The following is a 19,650-nucleotide window of genomic DNA, read 5'->3' as shown; positions in this document are numbered from 1 at the left end:
AAACAAGATAGAGATTTGGAGATACTAATGTATTTTAAGAAAACTTAAATCCAATGAAAGAGAACTTTCTGCTGTTTTATCAAATTTAAAGTAAAATGACCAGAATAAAACATGCTTATGTTCTGACTAACATACAACTCTACTGACACTATTAGAAAATATAAGTACATGTGTAAGGTGTTGATCTGCTGACTTTCAGGAGGTGCTAAAGACCATAAGTCCTCTTGAAGTAGAAGTGGCATCTCTATGGCATGGCGAGTTAGTGATTATTAGTAAGAAGGAAATTTTTCTAGCCTTGTGATAGGAGTGATAGATATAGTGTCCATATCTGGTCTGAACTTTGAAAGTATTGTTTGAATTCCATCTGAAATGGCAATGAAAATAAGACATTTTTTCTTTGAAATAATTTCCTTTCATTTGCTTATTCATAAACCAAAATGAATGGTACTGCACAAATAGAAGTAACTAAAGAAAGATATGTTTTTTCTTATTTAAAAAATTAAAATAGAAAAAATTTTATATCTAGCTGTAAAATTCCGCTACTGCAAATGTGTGCCTATTTCTGGGGAATATAAAATCTGTAGAGACATCTAATAACTAAATACACTTCCAGTCAAATGGATTATTGGAATGTTGTCAGAGAAATAGATGTTTCATTAAATCTCCTGACAGGACTCTCATAATTGTGTTCACTATATACATATATTCAATACATTTATTGAATATTATTATTATTCCAAAGCTATCTGTAAAATACACATGGAATTAACTGGTATTACACTGAAAACATAGTCTGGACATGTAAAGATCTTCAGGACAGTGTAATGATCAGTATGCTTAGTCTCTTTTTTTGGTTAACTTCACTCTGAATAATTCCTTTCAAACTTTAATGCAATGTGAAGGCACTAAATGGATTTTATGGAATAAGAGCTTGATAATATATCCTGCTGAAGGGATTTCCTGCTCCAGTCTGCAGCTCCTTCCCTTAAACAACATTAGTTTTTCCTCAGATCTGCTAGGAGACCTGTTTGAATGACCTGTTTCTGTTAAAGTTAGTTGAATGAACAGTTTTGCTAAAAGTATTCATTTTTGACAGAAACAAGTAAGTATTTGCAGTGCAGCTTAGGAGATAGATTGGGAAGGATGGAAGCCTCCCAGTGGATGTAGTGATAAGCAGCTGGCATGGTGAAAGCTTCCACTGACACAGCTGCAGCGGGAAGATGATGCGTGATCTAGCCTTGAGTGTAAGAAAGTCACAAGTCAGAGTGGCAAATCAGACAAAACTGAATCTGCTTTATTCTTTCCGGGAAAGAGACCACCTTCATTCAGTATCCAATGAAGATACTATGCAAAAATGAAGTTTGTCACCATAAGGATTTTATTTAAGAAACAACTTTTTTTGTAAAGGTAGAAGACAGCTTAAATATCATCAAGCCTCATTTCTTGTAGGCAATATGTCTTTTAACAGTAATTATTTGAGGGAAACAGCTCTGCCAAGTTCACATATCATTTGGGAATCTGACTTGCACAATCTTGAAAATGCTCACTTGATCTTATGCGAAGTCTGGGACACATAGCTGAAAAAAAAAATACCATAAATTGTTTCTTTTTATTAAGGATTTACTTTAGCATTTTCTGAATTCAGATTTCCTTTGAAAAAGCTTTTGCAGAAAGTTCAAAATGTGCAAATATTTTCAATGTTCATATATAAAAAGAGCTTTCAGCTTCACAGTTGATATTTCATCATTGAAACATAGAGGTTAAAGCTGAAGAATGAACCTGATTAATTGAGCATATTTTATTTCTTATACTGAACAAGACAGTGTTAAACTAACCTGCTGTTTTAAGGCCTCCGTAGTACCATTGCACGGTAAGGTATGTTACTGGCTCTAGGATCTCCTGGCATTTGCCAAAGTAAAATAGAGGTGTTCATGCAGGTTTTGTTGTGTGATAGATAATGTGAGAATTAGGTCTGAATAAAAGAATTAATGTTTCTTAGCTTTGTGAAAGTGCCGGAAAGTGTTTGGGATAATAGCAAAAATAGAAAGTGTTACTTTATGCACAAAACAGACCAGAACTGGCATGCTGACCTCTCCTGGTGTTTAGCATTGAGTCCATTTCTAACTGTGAGATGAACCTCTGGATTTGAACAGCAGTTCTGGAAAACCTTGCAGTTGTTCCACTTCACTTGATCATAGCTTGACAGTTCAAAGCAGCACAGAAAATAATTGGCTGGTCATCAGCTTCAAGGTTTTGACAAAGACTTTTTTTTGTTTGTTTCCAGTAAATCTGACTTTAGCAAAACAAATTTAACAAGTGGAGAAGTGTAGAATAGCCTAGCCACTGTTTTCAGTTCTTGAAGTTAGTGTAGAGGCCTAGACATATGCAAGCTGTTCTGTCTGCAGCATATGGCCTGGTGTGTCACTTTTACAGATCCAGCATATTTTGCATTTTTTTTACAGTGTGACATATGGGCTCTGTTTCAGATTTTTAAAGAGGTGTTCTAAGGAAATCTCTGCCTCTGTTGTCACCCCCAGCTATGGCCTGGGAGCCTGGCTGAGCCAAACAAATCAGGAACTCTAATGGCTCCTTGGAAGAAAGAAACTGTCTGTTGCACCACTACTAAGCACTTAACAGGCGCTTAATAAGGTGGACTCTTATAGTATCAGAGGGCTAAATATCACCCCTTCATGTTGTCTGCCACAGCAGTACTCCTTCTCCTTGCTTTCCTTGGTGTAAACAATGCCATACAGTGAAATAGTCTTCAGGTGATTGAAAAGCAGCATTTTGTACAGCTAATGCAAACAGAGTTTGAGCTCATGAATATTGCTGGCCACAGCTGTGACAGCAGATATCTAAGCCAATCCACCTTCCCATGGATTTTTTGTATTGTTCTCTAAGCAATACTGATCTTTGTGGCCTGTATGCTATAAATCTGAATAAAAGGTGAAGAAGAGTAATAAATCCAGCAAATGCTGACATTGTTCTTGTAAAACTACATACGAAAATATATAGTCGATCACTTTTGGTATTATCATGACTTTGTATACAAAGTTTGGCAACTAAACTTTGCTATAACCTAACTGCTGAATGTGAGCAAGTTGGATTTCAGTGTTTAACAAAACAATTTTATGTTTCTCAAAAGCTAGAATTCAAGAAGTAAAGCCAATATGTAGTCATCATATTCAAGTAAAAAAAAAAAAAGGAACTCTTGTAAGACAGCTGGATAGATTAGCCAATTTTGCTCACAAGATTTGAAAAGGAGTTAGGATAAGTAGGATTCAGCCCATTTGAGATCAGCCAAGTGGTGCTCACCTCTCAAAAGCTTGAATAGAGTTAGCAGGGTATTTTTGCTTCTTCTTGAGAAGAATAATTTTCAATATAGTAAGGGAAGACTCGTATAAGAAGTTACGGTCATCAAATCAGTACCTGGATTTATTTGAAAAACTTCTGACTCCAGTGAGGGCCAGTAGTACATATCTCAAGGTTCAACTAGGAGTCATTTTGTAACTATTGCACAGTCCTGTTTGTATATCTCAGAATTAGCTGCTGTGGTCAAGAATTAAAATTTTGATATCAATCAATGGAATAATTTCCATATTGCTCTGCTTGTCAAATGTAATGCTTTGCATGTCCTTGAGGTGTGAGAACTGAAGAGACATGTCCTCAGTGTGGTGAAACTTCTTAACATAAAAGGCAACATTTTTAACAAAAAATGTAATGTGAATGCTTTTATTAATATGTTGCTACACTGGGAAATTTCAGCGTTAGATTAATGATAGAAGTGTGTTTAAAACAAAGAAAAATCTGATTATTATTTTTTTTAAAGTAAATATTGTCTTAATATAACACTTTCTTCAGGCTCTATATCCTGTTTTCTGCTTTATGCTACTTTTGATTAATTGCACAGTGGAGAGCAACTGAGAAATTACTGGCAAAATCTTATACATGATATTGCATGACAAATATGCTTTTCATATTTTTAACCAGCTTGCTTTGCAAAGAGTGAGCTTGAACCCTTTTTATAGTTTGGTCAAAGAGCATTTACTTATCCTTTCAATTCAAGCTAACGAGGGGTTTAATGTGCCCTGTATTATAGACTTGTTCTAGAGTTACTCAAGAGTCATGCTTGAAAAGAACATCTGTTATTGTGTTGTATTAAATTAGAGAGTATTTACTGTCTGTCTGCAAGTCAGTATATCTAAACATATAAGGGATGACTCTCAAGCATTATTGCTTAAAATATCATGTCAATTTAGATTTTATGCTGCACTTTTGAATACTACAGATTGCAAAGATTGAAGTGGAGAGGGTAAGGAAATGTCAGTTCTTGCACTCCCAGCATATGTGTTAGGTTTTTATTTACATAGTTCTGCTTCCGTTGTTCTCAGCAGACGTTCTGTAGACTCACTAGAGGGAAAAAAAAAAATAGTGTTCTTGCTGAATATCATAAAGGCGTGGTGACAGAAAGAAGGGAATTCAGGCATATTTATTCCTACAGTACAGTAACCTGGAGTACAAAAGACCCTGAGGAATTCTGCCAGAATGCAGTACTGTACAGACTCACATAGTTATTTATTCATACATCTTCTTCCAGAGTAAAGCCTAGCAGTTATTCTGCTTCAGCACACTACATGATAGTATGAGAAAGTGTTTAAAAAAAAAAAAAAAAAGAAAAAAAAAAAAAAGAAAAAAAATACAAAAAAAAAAAAAAGTTGTAGACCTTATATATTAAAAAAAAAAATCGTATTGAATTTTCTATACTTTTGAGCTTTACCACTCATTTATAAGTCCTCTCTTCCAGCAGCACAAATCACCAGAGATCTGGCTGAGATTTTATTCAAGAACAGATGTAGTGTTTCTTATCAACAATTGTAAAATTGTGAGAATTTGTCCCTTTGCAGATATGAAATCTAGAGAAGAGAGGCAGTGTTATAGGCTGTATTACAGAGGCATCAAGATATTGGAGAGGCTCTCTAAAAGTGAGCAGACATACTGAAGAAAGCTCACACTTGCCCTCTTTTTAATGATTTCTAAGACTCTGTTAAGGGCCATTATCTAAGGCATGCTTATATAAAAGTGCATTAACTGCATTTAACAGTTTTAAATGCCATTTTTACTCATTTGCGACTCAGGAGGTTTTGTCATTAGAAGTATTTCTATCAGCATTTTCCATACAAACAGGGAGTTTTGAAAGGGATTCTTGGACTACCTAAGAAATACCTGAGAAAGGTAGGAAAAAAATAAGACTGAAGTAAGTCTAACAATGTAGTGAATTTACTAGTTGTACTACATCCATCATTAAAATAACAGCTATTCTTATACTTCTATAGCTCTGAAAGCCTCACACAAAGTAGCTCTACTAAGCATCTCACACGTCCCATTCTGAAGTTGGCAGGTGATTCCTGTATCTCCTTGTCTTTCTGCTATTACATTTCAGTAGCTTAAAACTGTGTGATGAGAATTAGAAATATGACATAGAGTTGAAAAGTTTGAAATACAGAATTTGAGCGAAAATTATATGTTAGATTATGTCAGTTATGCAGCAAATAGTGAAACTTTGAAATTAAACCCTTAGACTGGTTCATGCTCATACCTAGCATAGTGCTAGAGCGCATAGAGCAGAGTGCTAAACAGGCTGCAATTAGCACCACCTGCTCTTGTCTCCAGGTGTTTCCCTCTCCTTTTCCAGCTAAAATTTTGTCTTTCATACAAAGTGTATCAACAAGAATAACTGAAAACAACTTCTAGAGAATGTCTCTTGGCATAGTGGTTAAGATGCTCTATTAAGTGGCCTGAATCAAGCAAAATATTAGTTTTAATTTAAACCTTGATTGTCTGCATATCAAAGGTTACTGTCATAATTGTTGTTTCTATTCTTCACTAAAAGCATTCTAGACTCAAAGAAATTTCATTATTTCCCTCCACTAACAACCCTGGGGGTAGTGTAGCGCATCTGTCTCAGACTTTGTTTCTTTGGCAATTTCTTGCTTCTCTGTGCATGGTTGGCAGTTAGGGCACTGAAAGCATGGGACAGCTGTTTTCATTCCTCTTTTTGGCACAATAAACTAGATCTATACTCATAAATTAAACATGCTCAGGACTGCTCTTGGCACTGAGGCCAGCTGGAATGCATACCCATGCTATTATGCTATTTCTCCCTCCTACAATGGTGACATCATCCGGACTACCTAATAGGAGTCGTTGGCCTGTTGTAGCTCCCAGCTGTGCACAGCAATTGTCTAGGAGAGTCATAGCTGTCTCTGAGCCAGAAGTGCACCAGAGACTTTTTAACAATGTATATGATTATGTTCCAGTTGTTGGGAATATTCCCTGCATGATTCTACTATAAATGCAGTTACATCATTCTTTACCAGAAAGAAACAGCAATTGCACGGAATGTCTTCTGACAAACCACTATTCCATTAATAGGCATCCTACAGTATTGTACATCTGCATATATTGAACATCATTTTTCTGAAAATCCACTACCAAAACGTACACTTGTTTTTTTTATACCTGCAACTTGTATCGTCAAATGTATGTCTGGATATTTGTGTCTCTGAGATCACTGTAAGTCACTGTAAGATTGTAAGTAACAATTTTCACAAGTACTAAATGTTGTTGCTACAATTGATCTTAGCCAAAAGGCCAAGAAGTGAAGTTCTTTACAGAGAAAGTGGTGAGGTGCTGGAACAGTCTCCTGGAGAGGTTGTGGATGCCCCATTCCTAGAGGTGTTCAAGGCCAGGTTGGATGTGTCCCTGGGCAGCCTGGTCCAGTATTAAATGGGGAAGTTGGTGGCCCTGCATGTGGCAGGGCAGTTGATGATTCATGATCCTTGAGGTCCCTTCCAACCCTGGCCATTCGGTAATTCTGTGATTCTGTTGAATTTCACTCCCCTCAAGATTGAGAGCTTCTGTTTCATTAGTTTCAGCTGGTTATGCAATTTCACAGCTTGTGCACAAAAATGGGAAATATTAATTAGCAATTTTCTTTTTGTTTGTTTTAGAAAAAGCATTGCAAACTATTGAAAGCTGCTGCCAGGTTACTCCACTGTGCAGAGTAAAATTGCTAATAGTATTAGAAAGTACTGAAAAGATAAAGCATCTAGCCTTGGGGAACATAAGTTAGCATGTTTTTAATTGATTATTAAATTTGAGGACACATTTTTCAAAGAAAATTAATTTTAGAGCAGAATATTTCAACAAGAAGGTGTCAAAAAAATCTGTGATGAACTTAAAATAGGTTTATACTGTTTCTAACAGTATAAGGAACTAACACTGTCTTAAAAGCATGTTTTCTACAGAATTGATTCACACAGTGTATAGAAATCCCTTAAGCCTTTCAACATCTTTTGTTGAATTGAGAGTAGCAAATTTTAATCTCATTTACACTGGTGTGAACAGAAAGAAATTTTTTGGAAGATAGCAGAGTTACACCTAATACATACTAGTGTAATTGAGGGCAAAATTGAGCATAAACAATCATGATCTGAAAGAAAAAGCCAGTTGGCCTTCATCTGGGAACACTGAAACACTGCTTGCCAGGCAGTCTAATAAATGGCGCCTCAAGCACTGACTGGAATTTTTATATGTTCATTAATATTATGTTGTTTTTTCATTCTCTGTCCCATTTGTGTTTTGGAGGTTTCTTCTCTAATTGGTGTATTATGATTGTTTTTGTATGATTATATTAATGTCTCATACAGAGAAAGGATGGTGCAAATGATCCAACTGTTGCTTGACAAATGTACTAACACATTTTGGTCTACTTTAATAAAAAAATTCCTAGAATGTGTTCGCTAACACATAAGAACAGAAGTAATATTTTATTTCTGAAGGAGTAAAGGCTTAAAAATAAGTGATACGGTGCATCTCATAGAACAGTTAACTTTTGTTCCTGTGCAATCTGAAATTAGGTATCTAGGCTCCAGCAAATGCTACTTTGTTTGCCATTTTGTGCTAAGTAGGGTCTGTTCCATCCTCTTTGTTGGCTTATTTTATTCATAGTAATCTTTGATACTTAGGAGAAAATACATGCTATCTCAAATTTCTCGCTTAAGAACCTGAAAATATAAGGTAAGGTTTTTGAGTGTTTGCAGTCAAAGAAAAGTACCATAGAATCACAGAGTGAGTTGGGTTGGAAGGAATCCTAAGGATCATGAAGTTCCAACCCCCTGCCACAGGCAAGGCCACCAACCTCCAGATCTGGTACTAGACTAGGCTGCCTAGGACCCCGTTCACAGAATCAGACATAATGGCCCAGGTTGGAAGGGACCTCATGGATCTCCAACCCCTCTACCACAGGCAGAGCCACCAACCTACCTATTTAGTACTAGACCAGGCTGCCCAAGGCCCCATCCAATCTGGCCTCAAGTACCTCCATGGATGGGGCATCCACAACCTCTCTGGGCAGCCTGTTCCAGTACCTCACCACTCTCTCTGTAAAGAACTTCCTCCTGAAGTCTAACCTAAATCTTCCTTGCCTCAACTTATAACCATTTCCCCTTGTCCTGCAGTTATCAACCCTTTCAAAGAGTTGACTCCCCTTTAGATACTGAAAGGCTGCAATTAGGTCACCCCCCTCCCCTCCCCCATTCAACCTGGTCCTAAATGCCTCCAGGGAGGGGGCATTCACAGACTATCTGGGCAGCCTGTTCTAGTACTTCACCACTCTGACTGTGAAGAGTTTATCCCTGACATCTAATCAAAACCTTCCCTCCTTGAGCTTAAAACCATTCCCCCTTGTTCTATCACTACCTAGCAGAGTAAAAAGTTAATTCCCCTCCTGTTTATAATACCCTTTTAAAATTACAATGAGGTCTCTTCACAGCCTTTTCTTCTCCAGACTGAACAAGCCCAGCTCCCTTAGCCTGTCTTTGTACAGGAGGTGCTCCAGCCCTCTAATCATCTTTGAGGCCCTCTTCTGGACCCTCTCCAACAACTCCACGTCTTTACTGCATTGGGGACATCAGACTTGGATGCAGTACTCCAGATGGGGCCTCATGAAGGCAGAGTAGAGAGGGACAATCACTTCCATTGTCTGCTGGCCACCTCTTTTCTGATGGAGCCCAGGATACCATTGGCATAGTATAAGCAAAATCGGTCCCAATATTGTTTCTTGAAGTATAAGTCCAAAAAAGTCCAATAAATTAACTTAGCTCTCTGTCTTGCACCTTGAAATATGTGGCATATGGGTATGAGTTCTCACAAGAACAAACACAGAAGCAGCTATTATTTCATAGTAAAATAGACTCTCAATCTAGTTTAAATGGAATCTCATTTCATCTAACATCATATTCTGGATATTCAAATAATGTGACTTGATTCAAGTTTCTTCAGTATGCCCTAAATCTTCCTGAGTACAATTTTACTCAATGCAACTACTGTGTTTTCTGTTTTCCAAACAGAAATTGGTGGATTTACACCATAGGTGTTACTAACTTTGTATATGAAGAATAAATCAACAAATTCTTTACTTGCATGATCCCTTAAAAATCCTTTATCAGTTTTCCTCCACAGTAAACAGGTAACGGATATGTGCCAACTTGCAAAACAAATAAAGAACAGAGTTGCATAAATAATGCATAGCATAGATGGATTTTATCATTTTGCTCAATGAACATTATGTATTTGCTAAGAAAGAAGCACGTTCATGACATCGATGAAATCTTTTCTCCTTCTTCGCTAATATTCAGTCTTGACAGATATAGAGGAAACAAGATGCGCTGATAAGTCAAAGGGCATGTGTAGAACTGGTTTAAGTGTTGTATAAAAAGAGTAAAGAAATGGAGAAAGGCCAGAGCGAGTTAGAGATCTGTGATAAGGGACTTGGAAAGCTGAGCTTGTTACTCCTTGCTATGCATGAGAATGACAGCTGCTATATGATGATTACAGACTTGAGAGATTGGCAGTTTGGGCTGATCGTGGTGTTGGAAAAGCCAACAAAGTTCCAATTTCTAGCAACACCAGAAAAGTAGTCTCATGCCATCAGCAGTATGAAATTTAAGTTCTTGTTTAGTTGCCTTATATCTAAAGATCTCCTTAGATATAAATCAAATGTTTTTTGGTAATACGAAGCACAGTATACTTACAAATAAACAGATGTGACCTTTTTCTACTGGTTTGTTACTTGCCATTTCCTAACCAGGTCCTTATCAAACAGTGGTGGTTTGTAGTGGCAGGGAATATGGTGACAAGATTATCTGGATGCACAGATCCTGGATTTCCAAGCTATATTAAGTCTAGGTGGTTTGGGCCAGTGCAGCGTGAGCAAAAGTATGTTAAAAACTACTTACCTACATCAAGATCGCATAGCTGGTTACTGGTAGAATTGTGAGTTATAAATTTTTTATTATATTTTTATTTATTAAATATAAAATTTATAAAATATATAAAATATAAAATTTATTAAATTTTTTATTATACTTATGTGTACTTAGAGTTGAGGAGTCATCTGGAGTATTAAGCTTTAGAAACTAACACAAATAAAACAAAAACTTTGCTACTTATAATTTCTGCAGAAAGCAAAATATTTGAGAACACAGATGAAATGAAATTCTAATCAAAAATCATAAAAATGTTTGCAAGCAATTTCTTGCTATTAATCTTGCTGTAGTTGATATTCTAGTCAACTATTCAATTTTATCAACCTACTTTTTTAATCCAGCAGGATAGAAGAATAAAAGGCATTTTAACCTTGCACCTCAAAGCTACGATTTATAAAAAAAAAAAAAAAACAAAACAAAACAAAAAAAACCCGATGTGTCTTCTGATTAATATATTTTTATAGTAAATAATACATAAATTACATTTTGAGTTACAGAAGAACAATCTATGCTCATTTGAAATTCAGAAAACAGAGATATTATGCTTTCAGGTGGCAAAAGCTCCAGGGTTTCCTGGCTGTCTTTTGTGTTACATAGTCTTGAAGAGTACTAAGGGCTGGCAGATGCTTATCAAACATTCATGTAAACACTGTTATCAAAGTTATGTTTTCTGCTACTGGCTCCTTGCAAGGGGTCAGCATGGAACACAATTAAAGGAAAGCCATAAACAGGAACATCATGCCATCAGCTTTTGTAAGATTAGAGGACTTGCTGTTCTCTTCAGTAAACAGTGAGAGTGCTAGTAAAGAAAAAAATTCAGAAATTAAGGATTAAGGGTGGAATTTTTAAAAGTGCTTGCGCTCCTTTTAGAACATATCTGATTAAAATACAACTTCTCCAAAGCTACTTACATACTATATATTTCCCTCAAAATATCACACTAAATGTTTAAATTTTAAAAATCACCTTGCACTCCAAAATCTGACTGTAGGCATGTGGATCATGCTTACTAATACACTATTATTACAGATGGTAATACCTAATTTTAATTTTTTATTTATTTTTTGTTTTTGTATGGCAAAAGATAGGAGATGAAAAATAAAGGAAGGGATAATTCCTAAGGTATTGCAAAGCCCATTTAAGTACTTCAGATGCATTAAAAAGAGTGTGGCCAGCAGGTCGAGGGAGGTGATCCTCCCCCTCTACTCTGCCCTGGTAAGGCCTCATCTGGAGTACTGCGTCCAGTTCTGGGCTCCCCAGTACAAAAAAGACAGGGATCTCTTGGAAAGGGTCCAGCGGAGGGCCACGAAGATGGCGAAGGGCCTGGAGCATCTCTCCTATGAAGAAAGGCTGAGTGAACTGGGTCTGTTCAGCCTCGAGAAGAGAAGACTGAGAGGGGACCTGATCCAGGTCTATAAGTATCTAAGGTGTGGGGGGCAGAATGGCAAGGCTGGGCTCTTTTCAGTGGTGAGTGGAGACAGGACAAGGGGAAATGGCCGGAAACTGCAGCACAGGAAGTTCCGCACAAACATGCGCAAGAACTTCTTTACAGTGAGGGTGACGGAGCACTGGAACAGGCTGCCCAGGGAGGCGGTGGAGTCTCCTTCTCTGGAGATGTTCAAGACCTGCCTGGATGCCTACCTGTGCTACCTGGTGTAGGGAACCTGCTTTGGCAGGGGGGTTGGACTCAATGATCTCTGGAGGTCCCTTCCAACCCCTACAATTCTGTGACTCTGTGATTCAGATTTAGAAACACAAAAGGATTCTTCGCTGCACAGGAAAACACTGTAATATTCTCTGTTTAGTAGCAGAAATAATAGTGCCTGTGGTAAGTAAGTTCAAGGAAAAGCAACTTTTGTTCTCAACTGAAAACTGTATGAGCTGTTCACTGGCAAAGAAGGCATTTGAAATCACCTAGAAGCATTTGCCTCAAAATTCCCAGAGTCCAGTATCCTGTGTGTCTTTCTGTGTTGAGAATTTTGTAATTCCAGAATTTTCATGTGAAATAGGAAGATACATGACTGAAAGAATTCTACGGTGTACTGCAATATTATACAGAATGTCCACGTGACCCTAGCGGTATTTCCATGTACTGCTTACTAAATATTTCAGTTCTCAGGTTTCAGAATATCCTTGTAGTTAAAGTCATTCTGAATTGAACTGACATCACTCTTAATAATTGGACTAGCCAGTTAGTTAGAAAATAACTTGGGGAGTGGATTTAATGTAAAATAGATTTGTTAAATAGGTACCTGAACTCTTTCTTTGACTTCAGTGATTTTTGAATAAAATCACTTTCATGTTTCTGAGAATATGTGTAAATAGATATAGGTGGAGTTCAGAATCAGGCCAAGGAGAAAACAGTGGCAGTCTCTGTAGATTCATTTTATCCTTTTACTTTTTTTCTGCAATGCATTATTTGAAATTATTTTTGCTTCTTTGATGCGTTCACTGATTATTAAATGACGATTTTTTTTCTTTGACTATTAACTCTGTGTGGTAGTATATTTATAAATTATATGTAGCCATCCTATAAATATAACATCCATAGGCAAGGACTGCTCATTTATATTGAAGTTATAGTAATTTCTTTTGTGTCTGACCCAATGTTGCTCAAAGCTGAAAAAGCAATTTTTTCAGTATTTCAACAGTTCTGTGTTATAGCCTTCACCCTTCACTGCACAAACATTTATTCCTACCCTCTGAAACTACAATCCTTGTTGGGCATAGTGGTAAACTAAACAATATATTCTCACATTACTACTCTAATAATAAAAAACATTTTTCTTAAATCCAATCTAAATCTCCCCCGTTAGTTTGAAACTATTTCCCCTTGTCCCATCACAACAGATCCAGCTGAAGAATCTGTCCCCTTCTTTCTTATAGTCCCCCTCCAGATACTGAAAGATTACTATTGGGTCTTCCTGGAGTCTTCTCTCCTCCAGGCTGAACAGCCTCAGCTCTCAGCCTTTCCTCACAGGGGAGGTGTTCTATCGCTTCGATCATTTTTGTGGCTCTCTGAATGTGCTGGTACAGGTCTACATCTCTCCTGTACTGAGGACTCCACTTCTGGATGCAGCACTCCACATGAATACACTACTCCAGGATTAAGATACTTGTAAATAGGTACCTGTAAAATTCGATCTGTGTTACTTTAGAAGATCTAACAGTGGATGGCAGACAGACAGGCAGCAATATGTAAATGAACATGTCTGACATGATGAACAGCAGTACTTCTAAAAATACATGGCTATTGTTATATTCCCCATCACTGCTGCTCAGAGTCATACTCCTGTGCCTTGTAATGATTCCATCATTTAGGAGAAGTTGTTTTTGAAGCTACTGTGAAGTGCAAGTTAAAAGACTAACATCAAGATTTTTAATTTTTGAAGTCCTTTTCAATTTTTTGGTAATAGCACAATAACTACTGTTTATGTGGATAGATGAAATATAACCTCCAAAATTCTCACTTTTCTTCATGGATTTTTCACTGCATATTTGCTGCCACAGCTAATTTTTCTTATTCAAATTGTATTAAAATTGACAATACATTAAATAGCTGTAACTTAAAAGTTTGAAGATGATATTAGTCTTTAATTTATCTGCTTCAGGCCATACCATGAATGCTTTTTATCCACTTTCTGAATAATAGAAATTTCCAAATTTTCTTGTCTCCGTAAGTATTGACAGAACTATCAATAATAGTAGTCACTGATCAGTCTGAGGAAGATCTGAGCATTTGATGTATAAATGTAAAATTTGATGTATAAACTTTTAGATATAGAATTTGTACTTCTAATTAATCATAGCAAGTATTTCATACTTTTTCTTATATTTGTGCCAGTGAATATTTAACATTAATAATAATCGTTAATAAAATATTAATAATTTAATATCAATATTAATATTATTAATAATTTAGAAATAATATTATCAAGTAATATTAGTTCTTGTGTAATTGTAATTTTTGAAATTTTTTTTAATTGGAAAACACTGCTTACCTACTAAAAATTGCAGACATATTTCTTGCAAATTGCTAACTTATTAAAGCTGTTACTTGGATTAGGAGAGCTCCATAAAATGCAGTGGATGTTCCCTCTTTAGTAGATATTTCCCATCAAACTATCCTTTTGAATTATTTAGAACAAATCCTGGGTGTTATATTAGCTTATAGCTTATACCTAAGTAAAGAGTGATATTCAGGTGTGAAAAAGCAAAGATTATATTGTAACATACATAAACAGGATTTTCATTTACATGTCATATAAGGTAGACTTTTCTCTCTATTTAATATTCACATAACATTTCAGTGTCTTATTATGAAACACCAGAACTCAATAAAATACATACAAATATGTTAAGACAGTCAAGAAAAAAAAGGTCAGATAAGTTACAAAAGAAGATGAAATTCTGGAACTGTTTAAAGAATAAAAGGATAAGATGAAGATAGGTTCTTAAATTTTGGAAGGTTAAAAAAAAGTCAGCATCTTATTCCCAGTCAGGACGATCTAATTCCAGTTCACCACTTTCTCCAAGACATTTACAATATACAAATTACACAAAGGATTACACAAAGTTACAAATAACTGTCAAGGATATGTGGACATTAGATTCTCAAGAATACATCTTGTTTGCTTTTTCTCAGTTCCTTTTTTGGCAGTTCAATCAAAGTCAGCATGTGAACATACCAATGCTGCATGGATTGAAAAAGGGAAAAAAATGACTGTAATACACAGTTTTAAGTATCTGAAATCAATGAAATGATTATTATATATTTCAGTAGTGAATTTATTCCTTGTTTAGGTCTTTTTGAGAAAAGGAGTTGAGCAGTGAAATGGTATTCCTGAATTAAAAAACATAATATTCCCTCTGTTCTTATTTTAACGAATACTTCGTTCAATTAGAATTATTCTGAATTTATACAATCATTTCGTCACAGCAAAATATAGTTGAACACTGTAATTAGACACTAGAAACTTCCGTTGCCCCTTTTATAAGCTTAAGATGTCTTGACCTGGTAACCTAGATGAAGCAGACTCATTACTCAGGGACTGAGTTTGCCCTCCCTTCAGGTTCTCAGCAGAATGTTTACAACATGGCAGATCTTTTGGTTGTATTTTATGAGGCACATTCTGCTAGTTATGAATGCTCTTTTTTATTTTGAAAGCAAAGAAGCTAGCATAGTACATTTAAGAGTCTGTTGTCAACTATTGATGAGATTTATGCAGAACTGCAGCAAAACATTTTGATGACATTGAATGAGAATCGTTTACAGCGAAGTCTAAATGTGAACAAAACACAGATGACAAGATGACAAGATACAAGAAGACATACATATTTGCTGCGTGAATGCTCACCAATAATTATAAATGAAAATGTACTGTTGATAAAGGCTTAAGCAAAATGGCATAGGCTCTTATGAGCTAAGCAAATAGATATGCTGACAACTGTAACATTGCTGCACTGCTTTTCTTCTTTCCGTACAGCTAATTCCAAAAGCACTTTTCTTTCTTATCATTTTTTTCTTTTAAAATAACATCTCATTACATTGATTAGAGAATGTAGCTGTTTTCTACATATGTTTCACTTTTAAGATCCAATGAGGCTGCTACTAAGGAAGAATTCTTTTTTTTTTTTTAAAGTAAATACTCATTTTTCAAGCAAGAAAATCTTGTTGAAGAAACACTATCTCTTCATAAAAAGCTTAAGTCAGAAGAAACACTGTGAATCCGATTCTTTCTTGTGATGCAAGACATAACAGTCCCAAGTGATTTTTTCCTTTTTAAGTGATCATTTATCCTATAGATAATGGGACAGAGAAATGAGTTTTGAAGACTGAGAATTTTAGTAAAGATCTTAAAATCAGAGTTCCTCTTTGTTGTGTCTGCATCTGAACAGTAAATCAACGGGAGCCTTTCCTGCTGATATCTGTTTATCCCATAGCACTTGTCTTAAAATATATGCTTTAATATCATCGCTTCAATCACAAGTTTTCTTCTCTATTCCTCCTGTGTTTCTGGAAAAAGTTTTCCAAGCTGGTTAAGTTTACTGCAGCTGATATAGCATGTATTCTTGTTTACATAGTGTACTGCAAGGATGTTTAGACCTCTTTTATAACCTTAAAACTCTACTTGTTCTGAATCAAAGCTTCATCTGTCCTTGGTGTTATAGTCCCCTTCAGGAAGACTAAATTTCAGTGATATTCTGAAATTTTGACATAAATTTTTATATGCCAAGGAAATTGAAAAGTTGGAGAATGGTGAGTGATATCTTGACATATGACACACAGGAATAGTTTTGATGCACATAGTATTGAAGGATACTGGAAAAAGAAAGTGAGGAAAGCAGTCCAAAAGCATCTCAAAGAGAAAATGCAGGGACATATCATGAATGTGATAGAAAGTGTCAATCTGCTTATTTTTATCAAGAAGATGAGTGAGTGACTCAATTACAGTCATTGGTGACATTGGCTAGGGAAAAGTTGTTAAACCTTGCAGAGAGATGTGAATCAAGAACTAGTGATTAAAAACTGAAATCAGAGAAATTAAAAACATATTAGGCAGACAAGCATAGTTTTTTTTTTTGTCGTTGTTTTTTTAAAACGAGTCAGTAACCATTGGAACAAGCTACCCAGGAGGGATGTCAGCTTCTTCTTTTCTTACTAAATCCAGATTAGGCCTGGTTGCCTTTTCAGCTTATTCAAAAAGTGATCTAGTCACGTAGTAGTCACTGAGTTCAATGTACAAGTAACGGGATAAAATATTAGGGTGTGCTATAGTGTGATGGTGTTTTTGTATTTTAAATTTATCGAACTGTAAAAAAAAAAAAAAAAAAAAGCGAACACTATAACTAGCATGCACTAAGATACATGACATAACTATTATAAAGAGTTTTTCACTCTATTTTTACCATCCTGCAAATTTCTTTAGATAACGCTACTTTTCAAAGAAACCTGCATATCAGTTGATCTTCCAAGTGTATATGCTATTGACAAGAAAATTTGTTTTCAGTTACACATATATGCATTAAGTTGAAAAAAACCATTCTGAATGGGCTACTTCAAAGCTGTACATTTGGAAATTCTGATGCAAAGAACCTAGTTTATCTAAAACAGATATTAAGGACTCATTATGTATATACACTGTGAATAACCAGTGGTACAGTTTTCTTGCACAGAAATACCGGACATTAGAATGACCAATCAATATTATTCAGTGCAGCATGTAAATATTTACATTGATTTACCAGAAGGTAACATGCATGACAGTCAGAAATCTGTGAACTGGTTACTAGGGTGACCTTATGCTCATTCATACCTACGTATGTGCATACCTACACTGTGCTGAACTTCTGCCTATTTACTACTAAGTTCTTGTCTGATCTTATCCTCCAGTAAGAGACAGTTGAAAGACTGTAACATTAAATCCTAGAAACATAAAAATAAAATTAAATGTTACAGGAAAAGAGCTCACAACACTTATTATTTTAATTGTCAACAAGTATTGTTTTAACTGTTGTTTTATGTCAGTTTAATCCTCCATTCAAATTTTTATAGCTTCTAAGAACAAAATTTAAACTTCCATTAAATAGTACTGTCACTGACCACCTTTCCTTTTTCAGGTGCTGAGTAGCCACAGCTATTATTTTCCTAATGTAACGCACAGCAAACAAGTTTTCATCCTTTTCTTATTTGTAAGGGGTGTGACCATTTTAACACAACTATTCACAACCACGTTCTCTGTTCTGCTGTGTGCTATAGCACTGTAAAACTGGTCATTAAAGTATAGAAATCAGTGAATTATTGGGTCTAGTCAATTACCTGGCATCAATATATTTGAAACAAATTGATTAGTTCTATCTTCTTAAATGCCTGTGTAGTCATTGCACACAAAGCTGGATTTTTAGGCATTTCATGTGTAAAACTGGACAGAAAGCTTAGATTTCTATGCATCTCTGCACGTATATATCGCAGGGAGCTTTCCATCTATTATGAAAATTGCTGTCTATTTGAATATGTGCTGTGCTGAATGTCATCATGACTGCCTGCATCTAAATTACTACAATAAAATATCCCACTCAGAGCATTTTTAATGAAACATTACTCTTGTTGTTTTATAACTTTAGCTGGTTGTTTTATATTCAGAATATAGTGCAATATATCAGCCTCTGTTTTCAACATTCTCCATATAGTTGGTTGCATTTTTAAGTAGGTATGTGAAATGGGTTTATATTTTATTTCTGCTCTCTCTGTGTTATGCTATTTAAGCCTGTCTGTACTATTCTTCAGTGGTATCTGTCCTTAATATCTGTGGTATTCAGTGGTATCTGACCTTAATATCTTCCATCTTGACCTGTATTATGGAGATTCTTTTATACTACAGGAATGTAATTCTTTCTAAGATACTATCCAATAATTTGTGGCTGGATACCCCAATGTGCTTTTCTAAAAGACTTGCAGCGCTGAGAGAAATTTATTATGTGATTATGGGAAAATGTAACAGGCTGATTACTCCTGAAAAAAGAGGGATCTTGCCTTTCAACTAGGCAGAAAGCTTTGCAAGTTCAAACTTGCAGCAAGACAGTGTACCTCATGCTCACTCCTTTCTGAACCATGAACCATGAGAATTTCAGTAGCTTTTTTTTTTTAGGTCTCTGAATAGCACCTAGAAGATGAAAAGTATCTGCTCTTGAGTTGGAACTGGTATGTTTTCTCTGAATATACTGTAGTGCAGGAAGGTAAGACTGTTATTGTGATGAGAATCCCCGATGAGAATCTTTAGCTACTACGATCATTCTGGAACAAATTAATGACTATTTCAGCTGTATCTTTTTATATTCTCATCACAGTACAAATGTTAAAATGTTTACAAATGTATTTTACTTTGGATGAAAAATCCACATTTTGCATGTTTATCGTACACGTCCAGGAAGTGATGGTCCTGTAGGGACCTGTAGAGAATTAGGTGTCGCATTTGGACACCAACTGCTACAGAACAATAATTTGTGAGAGCTGGTAAGACAGCAAGCAGAAACTTTACTGCAGGGAGTTCATCTCTGGTCTGCCTGACAGTCGTGGTCCAGCTACCCCCACAGAGCAGGCATCAGGACTATGTGATATCATAGCCTGGTTAATAAGGTCTGTTGAGAAGCAGAGAACATGATCACCTGGAAGAACTGCTGCACTAATCATGATTCTACTGCTATTTTTTGGAAGCTGGCTCAGGAGTCTCTGCATAGTACTACACTACTGTGTACACATTCCCTAAGAGCAGTAAGGCAGATATAATAACATAGTTGCATAGCTTTAAGTATATGCTTTTGA

This window comes from Tetrao urogallus, assembly GCF_951394365.1.
Source record: "Tetrao urogallus genome assembly, chromosome: 6".
In the NCBI taxonomy this organism is placed as follows: domain Eukaryota; kingdom Metazoa; phylum Chordata; class Aves; order Galliformes; family Phasianidae; genus Tetrao; species Tetrao urogallus.
The sequence above is the reverse complement of the archived record's forward strand: the minus strand, read 5'-3'. Positions refer to the sequence as shown.